This window comes from Macrobrachium nipponense, chromosome 18 (genome assembly GCF_015104395.2).
Source record: "Macrobrachium nipponense isolate FS-2020 chromosome 18, ASM1510439v2, whole genome shotgun sequence".
Lineage (NCBI taxonomy): Eukaryota > Metazoa > Arthropoda > Malacostraca > Decapoda > Palaemonidae > Macrobrachium > Macrobrachium nipponense.
The window spans coordinates 37,734,313-37,751,400 of NC_087211.1; the positions used below are offsets into that span (position 1 = coordinate 37,734,313).

At 37.5% G+C, this 17,088-nt stretch overlaps 1 protein-coding gene across 1 annotated transcript in view; it reads right to left on the reverse strand.

The window, feature by feature from the left end:
* Positions 1-17,088, reverse strand: part of LOC135196983 (uncharacterized) — a 568,012-nt gene that overhangs the window by 448,473 nt on the left and 102,451 nt on the right. The gene's annotated exons all lie outside the window — the stretch shown is intronic.

Below are 17,088 nucleotides of genomic sequence, written 5' to 3' on the forward strand. Positions count from 1 at the left end.
GGCCTTACAATTTCTTGTCCTTTACTTAGCGGACTTAAGAAATTTAAAAATAAGTTTACAAAGAAAGTTCGTCTAAATGACAGATGGGGATTATAAAGAAAAAAATATGTACCTGGAATCTAACACAATTGAAGAATTAGTAGACCAATCAAAGAAGGGTTGAGAGGTTTAACAAAAGGTTAGACCCAACAGCTAAGAAGCAGGACAAGACAATTAAAAGATTATACAAAAAAAGGTGACTGACGCCCAAAAAATGTTATAGTAAAAGTACAACTTGTTAACTCTACATTTCAATACAAATTCAGTAATTATAGGAAACCAACCGACAACTTAACTTATGTCCCTTTCTATTCAGGCCATCGCCTTAATATCAAATCATCAATTCTTTCTTCTATGTTTTCACGAGCATTGCGCATTGTCAGCCCCCAGTAATTGGATCAAGAAATCAAATACATAAGAAAAATATAGGTAGATTTATGTTATCCTTCACATGTACTAGATATGTGTTATAATAAAGCTAACAAAAATTTTTATAGTGAAAAAAAAACATGGAGAAAGAAACCCCTAAGAACATTCATAGTTTGCCTTACTTTAGAGGTTTTGAAAATATAACATAATTGTTAAAATCTTTTCATGTCAACCTCGATTTCTCCTAAAATGTCCAGAGTGCCCCTGTTTTTATTTCGGTCAATCTAGCAAGGATTTATAAGTACGGATTGAACAGCACATGTATTCGGTCAAAACTGGGCAAACATCCAGTGCTGTATTCATTCATTTAAGTGAACACCCTCACAGGATACAATGGACTGGAATGTCAGTGATTGCCAGATTGGAAGATTTCTCTTCACAAAATCTTTTAGAATCTGCTATTATACAGCTTACTTCCAGTTTTAATTTTAACCTTAGTCCTGGCATGTACTATTTGGACACCTGTATTAGTAAAATTTTGAAGAATGACCTAAAAGGTAAAAACAATATATTAATTATAAATTTGTTACCTTATATATATTTCTACATTTTTGCATGTTTAATATTTTTTTTGTGAAAATTTCGACCTTGCAAAAATTTTTATTGTTTACCTATTGGAGACTTACCGAGTTGTACATTTATAAAAAAAAATTTTGGTGGTCAGTCACCTTTTATGTTTAATGTGTAAACTGTCTTGTCCCTGCTTCTGAGCTGTTAAGCCTAATCTTTGTAAAACCTCTTATCTCTTTTTTCACAGGTCTACTAATTCTTCATTCCTGTTGGATTCAAGGTACACATTCTTTCGTTTGTAATCCCATCTATCATTTATGCGAGCTTTCTTTGTAAACATTTTTACATTTCTTCAGTCTGCTAAGTAAAGGAAGAGAAGTCAAAAGGCCTCTAGATCTCCATCGTTTCTCTTTCCTTCGTGGATTTTGTCTTTATATATATATATATATATATATATATATATATATAAATATATATAAATTATTAATATAATATAGTATATATATATATATATATAGATATATATATATATATATATATATATATATATATATATATATATATGATATATATATATGTATATGAAAATATATTAATTCCGAGGTAGAGCGAATTGGATATTAGGGGACATTTGTAGCTTAATGCATGTATATGAATCACGGTGATGTGATAAGAATTCATAATATGGCTACGTGCGGCAAACGTTCGACTTGGTTAACATGGTAGAGGGGGTTGGATATTGATTCTTATTACAAATAACTGAGTTCGACATAGATTTGTGAACTCGAAATCGGTATCAACTTATGCCTCACTTGGCCGAGTCGATAATGTCACTGAAGTCCTGATTTCTTCTCTGGCTGTCCGCTGGTTCGAATCTACGGGAGGACGAAATTATTATCAACTAAAAAATTTCCCTTTAGTTAACATATATGAAAATATATTAATTCCGAGGTAGAGCAAGTTGGATATTAAAGGACATTGGTAGCTTAATGCGTGTATATGAATCACGGTAATGTGATAAGAATTCATGGAAGCGTGTGTGTATGCAATTGACATAAAGAAACGCACACAAATGTTCGTAAGCGCACACGTGTGCGTACGCATATAGGAAAGCATTGGTCATACGCAGGACACATGCCTTCCAATTGGCTACAAGATAAGAGCTTCGTGCAAGATTGCTGTATTTTTCCGTTGAATGAGACGAGTAAGTTTTTCTAACCGAACAGCTCTTCCTGTAAGAAGATATTTATTTGTCTGATGGCTTAGCATTATGCATTTAGAATAGAATAGAATATAGGATTTAGAGCAAAGGCTAAAGCGCTGGGACCTATGAGGTCATTCGGCTCTGAAACGGAAATTGACAGTAAAAAGTTGTGAAAAGTCTAACAGGAAGACAACCTCTAAAACTTCGCAGTTGCACTATGATTCAATTGTTAGGGGAAGGTGGAAAGGAAGATGGAAGGAAGAGAATATGAACGGTAAAAGGTCTTTATATGATTATTTCTTCTATCCCTTTCCTTTCTCACATATGGGACGCGAGAACCAAGGAACTCTATTTTGTAAGTTAATGATTTTTTTAAATTGTTCCGTAAGGTATTCTTCTTTGATTCCAAAGTGCCCCTTGCTTATTCTTTAGTATTTCTCCAGTTGAACCGTATTAATTGTTATTTTACTGACATTCCTTTGCAAATGCATTTCCCAAAAAACCGAGTTTTACCGAGCATATTTCCATTTTCACCTCCCATTGAGCTTGTTTGCGAGGTAAAATAAATTGGTATTTCTTATACAGTGTAAAATAATATCACACTATAATTGAAAAAAAAATCGAACATTATTACTCAGCCGCTGGTAATTTGAGTGTTTACGTCCGCATACAAAGGACGCAAATAGCAATAAAATTGAAAATTGCCTCATGAAAGCCCTGCGCTTGATATCAGGCTTGCCAACCCTGTCTACAAGGACAAAATATTGTCGTCGTGAGGAGCAGAGAGCTTGAAAGGTTGAATGTCGGCCCTCTTTAGTGACTTCATTTTGAATCAAAGGCCTCTCGCCTCCCTCGCTCTCTCATCTGTTTACCGGAGACGTGAAGCTTCTATTTTGCTGCAACATGCAGAAAACATCCAACATTTTTACGTGGCATAAATGCAAAATCCTCGCTGGGAGGAGAGGTGAGCGCGTCCGTGAGATTGTGGGAGGGCCGGGGCTGGGTGGGAGGGCTGCTGCCAAGTACTATCAACTCTTTCACTTGCATCACGCAGTCTCTCTCTCACGGGCTCGTAGATCGAATTACTATAAATAAAATAACGCCGTTTCCGCCTCTGCCAACGAGGGTAATCGCTAGATGAAAGAGATCAAGACAGCACTCTGTCTCTGCGTCTCTCTCTTTCACTCTGCCTTCACACCAACCTGCAAACGATGAAAACTCTCTAGACACGAAGCCGCTCCTAAAAGCAACGTCGCGTAAATAAGTGAGTGACAGACAGACCCAAGCGACAGAAAGGAAAAAGGACACACACGTCATGTGTCTCTCACTCGGACTCTGGAAGCGTCGAGGTCGACATCGCAGGACGATGTGAGCACTTCACAAAGTCATTTCGAGTCTCTTCAGTGTGCCTGCATCCACGATGATCCTTATTTGCGTTTTGTGTGCAAATATCCGTTCAACCCTTTGAGTTCCGGGGGTCCGAAATCACGTCTGCAAATCTCACCGGGATATATCTGTCTGCATGAACAAAACTTTCATTGTACATGTATATGCATACATACAACTGTTAAACATGGGAATGAATTAATGTAGTTTGCGGGTTCAAACCAGGGTAGACACACACACACACAAATATATATATATATATATATATACATAAATATATATATATATATTATATATATATATATATATATATATATATATATATAATATATATGTGTGTGTGTGTGTGTGTGTGTGTGTGTGTGTGTGTGTGTTGTGTGTGCTATTTTATGCTTCTCCACCCTGGCTGCAACTTACAAACTACCAGATATATAATTCACCCTATTTTAATACAGGCACAGAAGAATCAATTGCGTTTACCTGAAACACCCAACTTTTTAATGCAACGCTGCCCCTATCGCTGGTGTTGCAAATACCAACTAGTGGACCGCTATGTCATTTCTGCTCACAGAGGGAGACCCGAGAATAAGCAAACATCCATTCTTTAAGAACTGAATCGAGTCAAACTTCTAGAGAATCAGCTGCTTCATAAACTCAACAAATGATTTATCAGTAGCGTGTCAATCCACCTATTCACACATTGTTCCATTTCCTATATGTTCTGCTTGCACTCTTGTATTGCCTGAGCATGAATGTCCTTCCGGCATGCCACCTCTACCACACTCTCTGTCGGTCTTCCTCTCGTTCTTTCAATACTTCCCATATCGTTCCACCTTTTCACCAAGCTGACTACCTCTATTCACTGCATGGACAAAAATATCTCAGCACAACCTGTACTAACCTTTCCGACAAATCTTCACTCCAGTTCAATTTCTCTATTTAACCCTTTAACTGGACTTGTACTACATTAACTAATCATCTGAATAGCTCTCACTTTGATTCTTTAACTTCTATAAAGCATAATTAGCTGAAAAATACCTTCATACACAGATCCTGTTCTTTCACGCGCTCCGCTTGCCATCTTTATTTCCAGCCTACAATCATTATATTACTTATCTAATATGTACATGAATCAACCACATCAAGCTTTCCACCAACCACACTAAACCTCAATTTCATAAATTTTCTGGTTTTCATTTTCCCTTACAACTGCATTCATACTTACATTCACTTGCATCATACATCTACTTTCTCAATAGTAATTCACTGATCCTTCACTTGACTTCATTCTAACAAAATTTATCAAGTTACATCTTGTTAGATCTGTTTAGTCCTTTTCCCTGTTTACTTCCCTATTACAACATTTTTTTCATTTTCTTCCTCCTTTTATCACTTGCTATTTCCTTATTATCTACCTTATCGAACCTCTCACATATCTCCACCTCAATTTTGCCTAAATCTGCAACCGCACTTCCAACAATCTTATTTTCTTTCCTTTATAATCATCCCTTGCACTTCTTTTTTAAATGCATCCTCTTCAAGCACACAGCTAACATGAAACATATTGACTCACTGGCCCGGCCTTATATCTTGAATATCTTCATAAACTATTCCGGTTTGGTGTTTTAACCACAGACCATTTTTCTGTTATATTTTTCCTACATTTTGAACACTCCCACTAACTAGGGGTACTGTCAATGTTCGTTTTAGTAATAAATAAATAATGACACACACACACTCACATATATATATATATATATATATATATATATATATATATATATATATATATACATATATATATACATATATATATATATATATATATATATATATATATATATATATATATATATATATTGTATGCAAATGGTCATTACTTATTTATAACTAAAATGAAGTTAGTGGGAGTATGTGGTAAAATGGTAAAGTGACATAAACCAGTGGAAGTTTGATTATAAGAATATATATATATATATATATATATATATATATATATATATATATATATATATATATATATATATAAAGGTAGAAGCTACGAAGGAAAGTGAAACAATGGAGGGGCTGCAAGATCTTTTGACTCAACTTCCTTTACTTGGCAGACTGACATACATCAGAAACTGAGTGGACAAGGAAGGGTCGTATAAGTGACAGATAGGGATTATAAAGGAAATAAGTATCTAGAATCCAACACATCTGGAGAATTAGTAACCTTCCCAAACAAAACATGGGTATCTAGTCAATGGGGGGAGTCAGCAAGCCAGCCTAACTCAGCGCCGTTCCCAAGCCCGGATGAATAGGGAGGGCTGTGTGTCAGGAAAAGCATCCGGCCATAAAAACCTAATATGGAATGAGCCATAATATGAAACAGAAAAGAGCTTGGGCGTACTCTGCAAACGACACACAGATACATCCCCCTAACAGTGACCAGTCATGGGCTATTGCATCATATGCATGAGCAGCTAAAGAAGTTAGGTCACATTAGGCATCAGTGTGTGCCACTCAATACTGGGTCCATGATGTGGACAGGATGGGAGATGGCTGATCCTATGAAAAGGAAGAAGGTGGATGTTTTGAGTGCTCTGGAAATACGATGGAGATGAATAAACAAAGGAGCTTGGTGACGGATACAAGTTGTTTTTATAGTGGAGCGAAAGCACAAGGTGGAAATGGAGTTGGTACAGTTCGTTAGGGGAACTGAAGAATGCAGTGACAGAGGTGCATAGAAAGAATTACTGAGCACAAGATTGAAGATATGCTGTGGAGAACTGATGATTATTGTTTAGTGTTTATGCATCAAGAGTGTGATGCAGAGAGGAAGAAATGAACTACTTCTGGAGTTAAATGGATGGAGTGATGCAGGAGTGGATGAGCATGAGAGGGTTGTGGTGGATAGGTGAGAGAAATCTAGAAGGAGAGAGTATAGTGGACTTTGCCATGGCCTCTGACAAGGCGATAGTAATTACCCATAGGAGTGGTGGTAGATGCTTTTATGCAAAATACTTTCTTTACAGAGGGCGAGTCAAAAACTGCATAGTTATCCCAGGTGACCATGTAGGCCCTCAACACAGACTTTTATGTGTGGATTTCAAGCGGAAAAGAGAAAGAAAACCCAAAACAAAAGAAGTAAGGAAAATCAAGTGGTGCAAATTATTAAAGGTATTGGAAGAAATTAACCCCCCAAAAAAAGATTTTACCGAATGGTGGACACATAATGCAGCAGTAATTAGGAAGTATGGAAAAAAATACCTGGGGGAACATGTGGGATGGCATAGGAGGAAAAGCTGAGCTGGTGGTGGGATGAGACAAGCAGAAGTCAGTGAGAGAGAAGAGGAAGGCAAAGAAGAGATGGGGAGAATCACACTTGGGGTAGGACAAGGACAGGTTTAGAGAGAAAAACAAAGAGGTAAAGAAGGTAAGGCTAGGGAATATGATGTTTATAGAGAACTAGAAATAAGGGAAGGGCTGATGAGGATGCTGAAAATATCAAAGGCCAGAAATAAAAGTACCAAAGATATCACACTTACCAAGCAACTTAAAGATCAAAATGGTATTGTACTTGGAAGGAAGACATCTTGAAAAGATGGAAAGAGTATTTTGAATAACTGCTGAATGAAGAAAACGAAAGACTAAAAATAGAGGATGGACAAGTGAACAAAGGTAATAGGTTTCCCTTGATCCCAGTTGAAGTGTGGAGGGCATTACGAGATGAAGTGGAAATCCTTTACATTCCATTGTGAATGATTTTGTATCAAGAGAGGATACCAGAGGAATGGAGGGGAAGAATATTGATACCAATTTTCCAACGCAAAGGGGAAGCTCAAGCGTGTGGTAATTAAGAGGTATTAAACTGATGTCCTACACCTTGAAGATATTAGAAAAAGATTGTATGTTTTCTGTGAGAGAGCTAATGGAGAAATTCAGAGAAGCGAAGGGACTTACACATGGTGTTCATAGACCTTGAAAAGGCCTATGACGGAGTTTCAGGGAGATGGTGGTCTAAAGAGAAATACATTTGGATGATTCAGATGTATCAGAATGTGTATACCAGAGTGAAGAGCAGTGTTGGAGAGACTGAAAAATTTGAGATGATGAGGGTTGGATTACACCAGAGATCAGCTCATAGCCCATTAATTTCAAAAATGTGTGGGATAGCATGACAGAGGAGATAAGAGAGACAGTGTCATGGAGCAAATTATATGCAGATGACCCTGTGTTGTGTGCAGAGAGGAGGGAGGATCTGGATTGAAGTTATAGAAGTAGAGAATAACACTTGAGGATACAGGCATGAGGATAAGGAGGCCAAAAATGTGTACCAACATTGAGGGAATGGCATAGAGAGCAAAAGGTTGGATTGAGAAGAAATGGAGTAGACAAGTCCAATCACTATGGCCTATTGTAATATAGGCTGGTGGAAGAATGCATGAGGAAGCAAAACCTATGGATCTGCCATCACCCTCAAAACAAGCCCAGAGAGATGCCAAACAATAAAATGAAAATCCCACACCTGGACAGGGTTAAGATGTTGACACAGACACTAGCAAGCTCTAACCATTTTGCTTTAACTACCCACATACCTTAGCCAAATCCCTGGTTAACATTCCAACAAAATCCAATCCCCAAGGACACAGGAGTATATGAAACCCCTTGCCTCGACTTTAACCAATCTTGTATTGGTTTTACAAGTAAATCACTCCCCCCAGAGATTAATACAACATAAACGTTCAGTTTAGGTAAGGACAGCAGAGCTCAGCTATTATTAACCACATAAATAACCATAATCACAGAGTAAATTGTAATTTGTCACATATCATTTATAGCAGCAGTTGTTGGTTCAAAAGCTAGATGATAGAATCAGCTTTGATTAAACAAACACAATGAATCTTTCTAAAGGATCATTGGGACTCAGATATTATAAATAAAATATCACTCCAACCAGCTAAAGAGAAATTGTCAACTGGGGTGCCTTATCAGCTGACCTGTGGACCACTTGGTATGAATACTACTTTTTCTGTAACTTTTCTCATTCATTATCTGCCTGCAGAGAGAGACAGCTGGTCTCTGAAATATAATATTTACTTTCTACATTTTGGCATTTCTATTGGATCCTTTTATTAGATGGAAGTGTGTTTTAATATAATATATTTCATAGTCATATATACAATATGTATGTATGTAGTATGTACGTATGTATGTATGCAAAATGATATTTACACAAATGCAAAACTAACTGTGAAATGTAAAGTTTGAAAGGCAAAATATAAAGTGTCATAGACAAGTTGGAAGGAATAAACGTATAATAGCTGTAAAAAGGTTGGCAGTAAAAACACGAAGTATAGAGCATCAACATCCAATTCCCTTGCTATGTATGTCAATGAGGTGTTTGCGTGACACACAATTTGTTTTGCGTTCGTTTTAATAAATTCAATTTATTTACTCCAGAAAAATGAAAAAAAAAAATAAAACACCATTTACGGAGTTGCAAAAGTGGGGGACATGAGTAAAAAAACGCAATGAAGTAATGTTTTTCTAAATTCTCTCTCTCTCTCTCTCTCTCTCTCTCTCTCTCTCTCTGCAGACGGCTAATACTTTTCATATATAACTACACGATCGTAATGAATGTTATCTTAGTTTTCTTCATATTTCTCCTACAAATTTACCTTTCATTTTTTCTCATCAACCTATCCATCCCTGATCCCGCTTATTCTCTTCCTCTTGCGTTACTCATTGCTTTCCACATGAAAAAATAACAGCACCTGAGTGTATTACCCCTAGACAGGTGCTTGCTTTTTTTAACTTTTTTTGTTTTTTGTCTTCAGTTGCATGCATGCATGAGCGAAAGCGCGCTTGCGTGTAACGCTATAAGAAAAAAAAACAGGAAAATAAGAACCGCATGTTTGCCTTCTCTATTGGCAGAAGTCGGGAGAAAAGACGAACATTGACGAACTGCCTGTCTGCCTCGCCTTTTGGCCTGCTTCTCCTCGCTTCTCTCTTCTCTTCTACTCTCTCTCTCTCTCTCTCTCTCTCTCTCTCTCTCTCCATTTTTGTTTATCTGATTTACTTGACTTTAAGGTTCAGTGTATTTGCCAGATTTATTCAGTTTCTCATTTTTCACTTTGAATTTTTGCATTATATTTGACGTTCATTTCTATTTGTCTGGTTCACTTGGTTTTAAGGTTCAGTTTATTTGCCTGATTGATTTTCTTTTTTTTTCACTGAGGCTGTCTAATTTGTTTACCATTATTTTTTTGCTTACCTAATTCATTTGCCTTAAAGGTTCAGTGTATCTGCCAGATTTATTAGTTTGGACCTGTTCACCGAGACTGGTTTGTTTGCCATTCATATTTTCTTTTTTTTTCTTTCTTTTTTTTTTTTACTTGATTCACTTACTTCAAGACTAAGTCTATTTGCCCGATTTATTGGTTTTTGGTTGTTCACTGTTGCTGATTTGCATGTTTGTCGTTCACCTGCTCAGGGACAATGCTTGTTTTTTAGTTTTTTTAATCCTGATCAGACTAGGTTCTTGGTTTAATTGCCATTTATATTTCTCACTGACAAATGATGGCTTATCTGGAGATCATTTATCAGATGACAAGCTCTGGTGATATGCTCAGCAATCACATTTGGCTTAATCATCTTTTACATTTCTAGTTCAATTGTTTTCAAAATTGTTTGACGTTAATGTCAAACGTTTCTACTTCCCAATTTCCCGATGACAGTCCTACCCAGCGGGGTAATTCATTCGCTGGCATGGAAGATTTAAAGGAGTTGTCTACATAGGACGTTTTAGAGAAGGAAAATATGCATTATGGTGGTAATTCTTGACAACTAGGACATCAGGTCCGTTATTCCCCGGTAGCATGCAGCCACCACCATTAAGAGAGGCATCAAAGCACGTAATTATTTATGACATAAAAACCACGTTCTCCCTTGGGGTCACTTCATGATCCCCGGTTTCATGCTATATCCTCGTTCGACTCACCTTCATATTTGTTGCTGTCACAGCGTCTTTGCCATGATGTCTAGATTGGATTTCCGATGGAAAAAAAACAACAAGCATACACAAACATATATACTATATATATATATATATATATATATATATATATATATATATATATATATATATATATATATGTGTGTGTGTGTGTGTGTGTGTGTGTGTGTGTGTGTGTATATATATATAATATATATATATATATATATAGTATATATATCTATATATATATATATATATATATATATATATATATATAATATATTATTTTGGTTCTTCTCTATTTCCCTAATTATGATTTTCTCATTGTTGCTTAAACTGGTGTGGAATGCACCGAAGGTTGGCATGTCTTAAGATAGGTGAAAATCAATTTTCATTTTATTCAAAGATGCTGGAGGCAGTAGTCAACCTTTCAAGAAAATAACACCGAAGACGACCCCAACACTATCAATAATACCAGCAGTGATGTCACGCAGCCATTGACCAATCAAAATGAAACCCGGCGTGATGTCACGCAACTGAGAATATGAGCACGATTGCTGAGCATGCACTCAGGAACTGTTTTGAGCCCGCAGCCATACAGCCAATCGTAAAGCAGCTCGCTAGTCTTTAGCCAATGAAAAAGCAGCAGCATGAAGACCCCCGCTGCACCGCCAGTACAAAAGCAAACAGACTCACCCTTTTGCTTCAGTCCATCACCTATCTCCGCCTAAGAGGATGTCTGAAGTCCCAGACAAAACGTTGTGGCCCCTAACAAGGAATTCGAATTTAACTTTACCCTTAAGAAACTCTATGGGTCATATACTGAAAGTTTGACTACTGCCTCCCTCATCTTTGAATAAAATTAGAATTGATTTTCACCTATCTTAGACATGCCAACCTTCGGTGCGGTCCACACCAGTTTCAGCAACATAGAAAAAATCATAATTAGGAAAAGAGAGAAGAACCTATACAAAATTAATGCAGCTGAGGCAGCAATTAGTTTTAATAAAACATATTTCAGCATATTATTATTATTATTATTATTATTATTATTATTATTATTATTATTATTATTATTATTATTATTATTATTATTATTATTATTATTATTATTATTATTATTCAGAGGATGAAAGCTATTCATATGGAACATGCAAGCCCACAAGGGCACGTGACTTGAAATTCAAGCTTCCAAACAAAATTATATTAATTATAAAGTTACAGAAGGTAACAGGAAATACAGAAAGAGATGAGTTATGAGAAAAGAAAAAATCAATTAACAAAGAAATAAACAAATAGATAGAAATGTAAGTAAATTATAATATAAAGGGCGAATTGCATTAGGATAGTAATACATTTTGAGGTTCCAATTGCACAACGTCCTCAGGACGTCTGTTCCACAGTCCAACAGTGTGAGGGATAGAGGACCTCTGCAACAGAAGTTCCACAGCGAGGCACATTTACTGATGAAGAACACTACCCTGTGGAACTCCAGACACAATAGGGCTTGGTTCGCTAAAGATCCCATCAACAGCAATTCGGTGCTGCCTACCTGTTCGGTAATCTTAAACATAACTACCCACTCCAAGATTCCAAAGTTTATATGTAAGTGCCTTAAGATTTACTAAATCGAAAGCAGCATTAAAACCTATTTAAATTATTCTATACTCAAAACAGTTATCAAACAGTTATCAAGGTTCCCTTGCAAATGGCATGTCAAATCTAAAAGAGTATTGCAGACACCTCATTGCTCCCTATACTTCCTATATGTACACTGACTATCTGCTAACAATCATCTAGAGTCCACGATGGAAAAGTGGCTTAAAAATCAGTTTTTATGCAACTTTGCAGAACAGAACACAAGAATAGAAAGTGGCTGTGGTTACTGCAGGTTGCATATGCCACTCTTGGGAATATGCACTGTGTTACTAAACTTGGGTCCATCAACATAGACATAAATCAATAAATGCTATTAATCTTGGATGACACATTAGAAACCTTTTTAACATGACAATGGAAAGATATTTAGGATCTACTCCACCCCAGCTATCAAGATTATCAAGAACTTTCTTATTATCCCTAGAGAAAAATGTAAATTTTATAAGAATAGGTTCAGGATGTCAAGTCTCAGGGAGAGATGGACACCCTCAGTTGATTGTTTAGCTTCAAAAGCTCGATGACAGTTCAGCCTTTTCGTTAGAGCCAGTAACCAATCAACCATGATCTGTTAGTTGTGATGGAATGGAAAAGAACCTGACCCAAAGATAAAAGATGCCAAATTGGTCTTCTACAGATGATGCTGAATAATTCCTTCAAGCTTCCTCTCTAAAGAATTATTGTAATTTCTCCCAGCTATATGGTAAATTCTATTTGCAGCACAGTAAGACTCAACAAAAATGGTGTCATTTCATGTTAACGATTTCGTGTCCATGTGTTGCCTTTGATCTGTTTGTCATGGTAAGCTCGTCTAGTACATGTATCATCAATATCAAACCATGGCTGATCATTTGTCCTAATCTTGAAGACCTATCTACAGACATACCATACTAAAATAGCTATCAGCCTTGCATTTAACTTCTTGGTATCTGGAGCTGATATAGCTCTGAAATATTAAGTGCCTGAAGAGTTTCACTGATGCCATCCCAGTTGGCTAATTCGGCCACACCATTCTTCCATTGGCAGCTTTAGGAATATACTGATTGACAAAATATGTCCATCTCAACGGCTTAATGGTTTGAAGTGGTTATATTCTCGCAGATCTTTGGCTTGATGATAGCTGGAAAATCTGTGAATACGAGGGGCAATCTATTAACAGAAACATGCGTGGGTTCCTCAATTAGCGGGACAAAATCAGAGGATACAAAGAACCCAAGAATAGATTGGCCATGTTGATCTGTGGAATTTGAATTTAGCATCATTATGGTCGCCACAAATAACGAATGAAGTTTTAGAATCCTGTTACTGAGCCATGCCAATACTCTCCCGGAGACAGTCATAAATAGAGTCATCAATATTTGGATGGCAGTAAATGGAAAATAAACAAATATTGTAGAACTTACTGAAAATCTTAATACAAAGAACTTCAAGGCATTTGCACTCCAAGTTCTTCTCACAATAAAGAAGTCATCTAGATCTAATGCATACGGCCATACCTTGCGCATGTAAAATATTAGGACGATAAGAAAAGTCAGAGATAAAAATTCAACCTTTGACTTGTTACAACTTACAAGTGTCCCAGATAAAAACATCAAATTGTAGTTACTGACACAACTCTGGAGATCAAGAAAATTTGACCTTATACCTTGAACATTTGAGTTAAATGCTATGCAAATTTGCTTACTGTAATTAGTAAAAAATTTTGGGTTAAGCTCAGTCTCGTGAAAAAATTAAAATCAACAACATTAAATTAGAATCAAATCTAATAAACAGATGCATAACAACATAGTAGAAATTAACAACAGAAAACCAGATTCTTTAGGGCGACCACGGAAACCAGGTTGCGGTTAGTAGTTCAACCGGCAGATGCCTTACTTTGTACTAACACAAATTGTAGAAATGACCACCACAGGAGGGATCTGAATGAATTCTATTCGAACATAATCTCCGCTATGCTTGCTTCGGGCAGGGCTGCCTATAGATTTCGTCAACGTTATTCTCGTAATATACATGGATGGAATGACCTGGTTAAAGATCTTTATACATACTCAAGAGAAATGTTTTTACTGTGGAGGCAAAATGGTAGCTATCACAGAGAGTAGGGGAAGCAGTCGGAGACGAGGCTGTCGCAAGTATGTGGGGCAATCACTTCAACAATATCCTGAATTGCATGAATGATCAGGATCCCCGAAGGGATGTAGATAACCTCCTTACTGACAACATTCAATTTCATTTTGCAGACCGTATTACGCCAGGTAACATCAGCAATGCCATAAATAGCTTACCTAATAATAAATTGCCCAGCTGTGATGGTCTTCTCGCAGAGGCTTTCAAATTCTGCCATCCGATAATTTACATTTTGCTAGCTGCCCTATTCAATGCGTGCATAATTCACCAGTTTCTTCCAGACTCCCTACTCTTAGTTCACTTGATACAATTAATCAAAAACAAGCTAAAGGATGCAGCTAACCCTGGCAACTACCGGCCGATTGCAATCACAATGATCGCATCGAAGATACTTGAGTTGGTTCTTCTAGTGAGACTTCTCCCCTTTCTACACACCACTGACAACCAGTTCAGGTTTAAAACAAACCACCCTACCGACACCTGCATCTACATACTGAAAGAATTGCTGAACTACTACCTATCACCAGCCTCTCCTGTTTTCCTTTGGTTTGTGGATGTGAGAAAAGCATTTGACAGAGTAAACTACCTGAAGGTCTTCCTGAAGTTGCATGAAAGAGGCACACCCCTATATCTAATTGGCATATTACACTGCTAGTTCTCCACACAATAATTCTGTGTCAAATGGGGTAACGTATTATCGTACACCTTCGGCTCCCTAAACGGGCTTCGGCAAGGGGGCATTCTCTCTCCATACTTGTTTAATACATACACAGATGCCTTGAATATCAAATTGAACTCACTCCTAATCGGATGCACTGTCAATGAAACAACTATAAACAACCTCTGTTACGCCGATGATATGGTTCTGATTTCCCCATCAGTGCAAGGTCTCCAACAACTCTTCGACACTTGCCGCCAATATGCATAGGAATTTGATATAATTTACAACGAAACCAAGACCCAGTGCATGTCGCTGCTCTAGAGATCGCTTAAGCATGTTGCAGAACCACAAATTTTCCTCGGAAACCATCGGCTGGAATTTGTGCACGAATTTCCGTATTTGGGTCACATTATCACCGACGACCTAAAAGATATGACAGACATTGAACAGAGGCGTCGGAAGCTATGTGCAACTGGCAACATGATTGCAAGGAGGTTTGCCTTCTGTCATCGAGACGTGAAACTGCTGCTCTTCGGCTCGTACTGCTACAGTATCTATAGATGCTCCCTCTGGACGAAGTATACCCGATAGACCATGAGACGTATCACTGTTGTGCACAATGACATTTTGAGACGCCTAACAAACACTCCCCGCTACCTCTCCGCCACACAGATGTTCATAGAAAACCACCTGGACAATTTAAAAATAATTGTAAGGCAAACAATGTCCAGTCTGGTAACCCGAGTGAGAAACAGCAGCAACTTGCTCACACAAAGCATCCTAAAGAGTGAAGCAAGAAGATCTAAATTGTGGAAAAGATGGGAAAATGAGGCCTTTGTCCCCTAAATGAACTTAATCTCTGTATTGGCAAGACGTCATCTGCAGATTTTGTCATTATTATTATATTTATTGCTGATATTTTACTTCTTCATTATTACTGTGAATACTATCAAGTTAAAGTTTATTTTTTACATTAAATTTTCGTATTTAGCTCTCTGGACCTGACGTCATACTGTAACCACCCAAGGTCTCTAGATGAAATTTAAGTTATATAATCTGTGCACTAACCGTTATATTTGCACGTATCACCCTATCCATTCTGATACCAAAGTCCCAGAGGATCTTTGCCTGATCATTTTCTATCACTCCCTCAGGTTGGTGCTTGTACCACTTATTACTGCAAGGTACCTGATGTTTCTTGCACAGGCTCCAGTGGAGGGCTTTTGCCCCTGAATCATGCCTCTTTTTATACTGGTTCTGTGCAAGTGCCGGGCATTCGCTTGCTATGTGGTTTATGGTTTCATTTTTTGTATTGCACTTCCTACATATGGGAGAGATGTTATTTCCGTCTATCGTTCTTTGAACATATCTGGTTCTTAGGGCCTGATCTTGTGCCACTGTTATCATTCCTTCAGTTTCCTTCTTGAGCTCTCCCCTCTGTAGCCATTGCCATGTGTCATCGCTGGCTAGTTCTTTAGTCTGTCTCATGTATTGTCCGTGCAATGGTTTGTTGTGCCAGTCCTCTGTTCTGTCTGTCATTCTCCTGTCTCTGTATATTTCTGGGTCTTCATGTACTTTTATTAGTCCTTCTTCCCACGCACTCTTTACCCACTCGTCTTCACTGGTGTTCAGATATTGCCTCAGTGCTCTGTTCTCGAAGTTGATGCAGTCCTCTATACTTAGTAGTCCTCTCCCTCCTTCCTTTCGTGTTATGTATAGTCTGTCCGTATTTGCTCTTGGGAGTAGTGCTTTGTGTATTGTCATATGTTACCTGGTTTTCTGATCTATGCTGAGGAGTTCTGCCTTCGTCCATTCCACTATTTCTGCACTGTATCTGATTACTGGCACTGCCCATGTGTTTATGGCTTTTATCATATTTCCGGCGTTGAGTTTTGACTTGAGTATCGCCTTGAGTCTCTGCATATATTCTTTCCTTTCCTGATCGTGTCCTTCATCTCTTGGTGTTTGATATCCCCTCCTTCCATTATTCCCAGGTATTTGTATCCTGTTTCATCTATGTGTTTAATGTTGCTCCCATCTGGTAGCTTTATCCCTTCAGTTCTTGTTACTTTGCCTTTTTGTGTGTTGACTAAG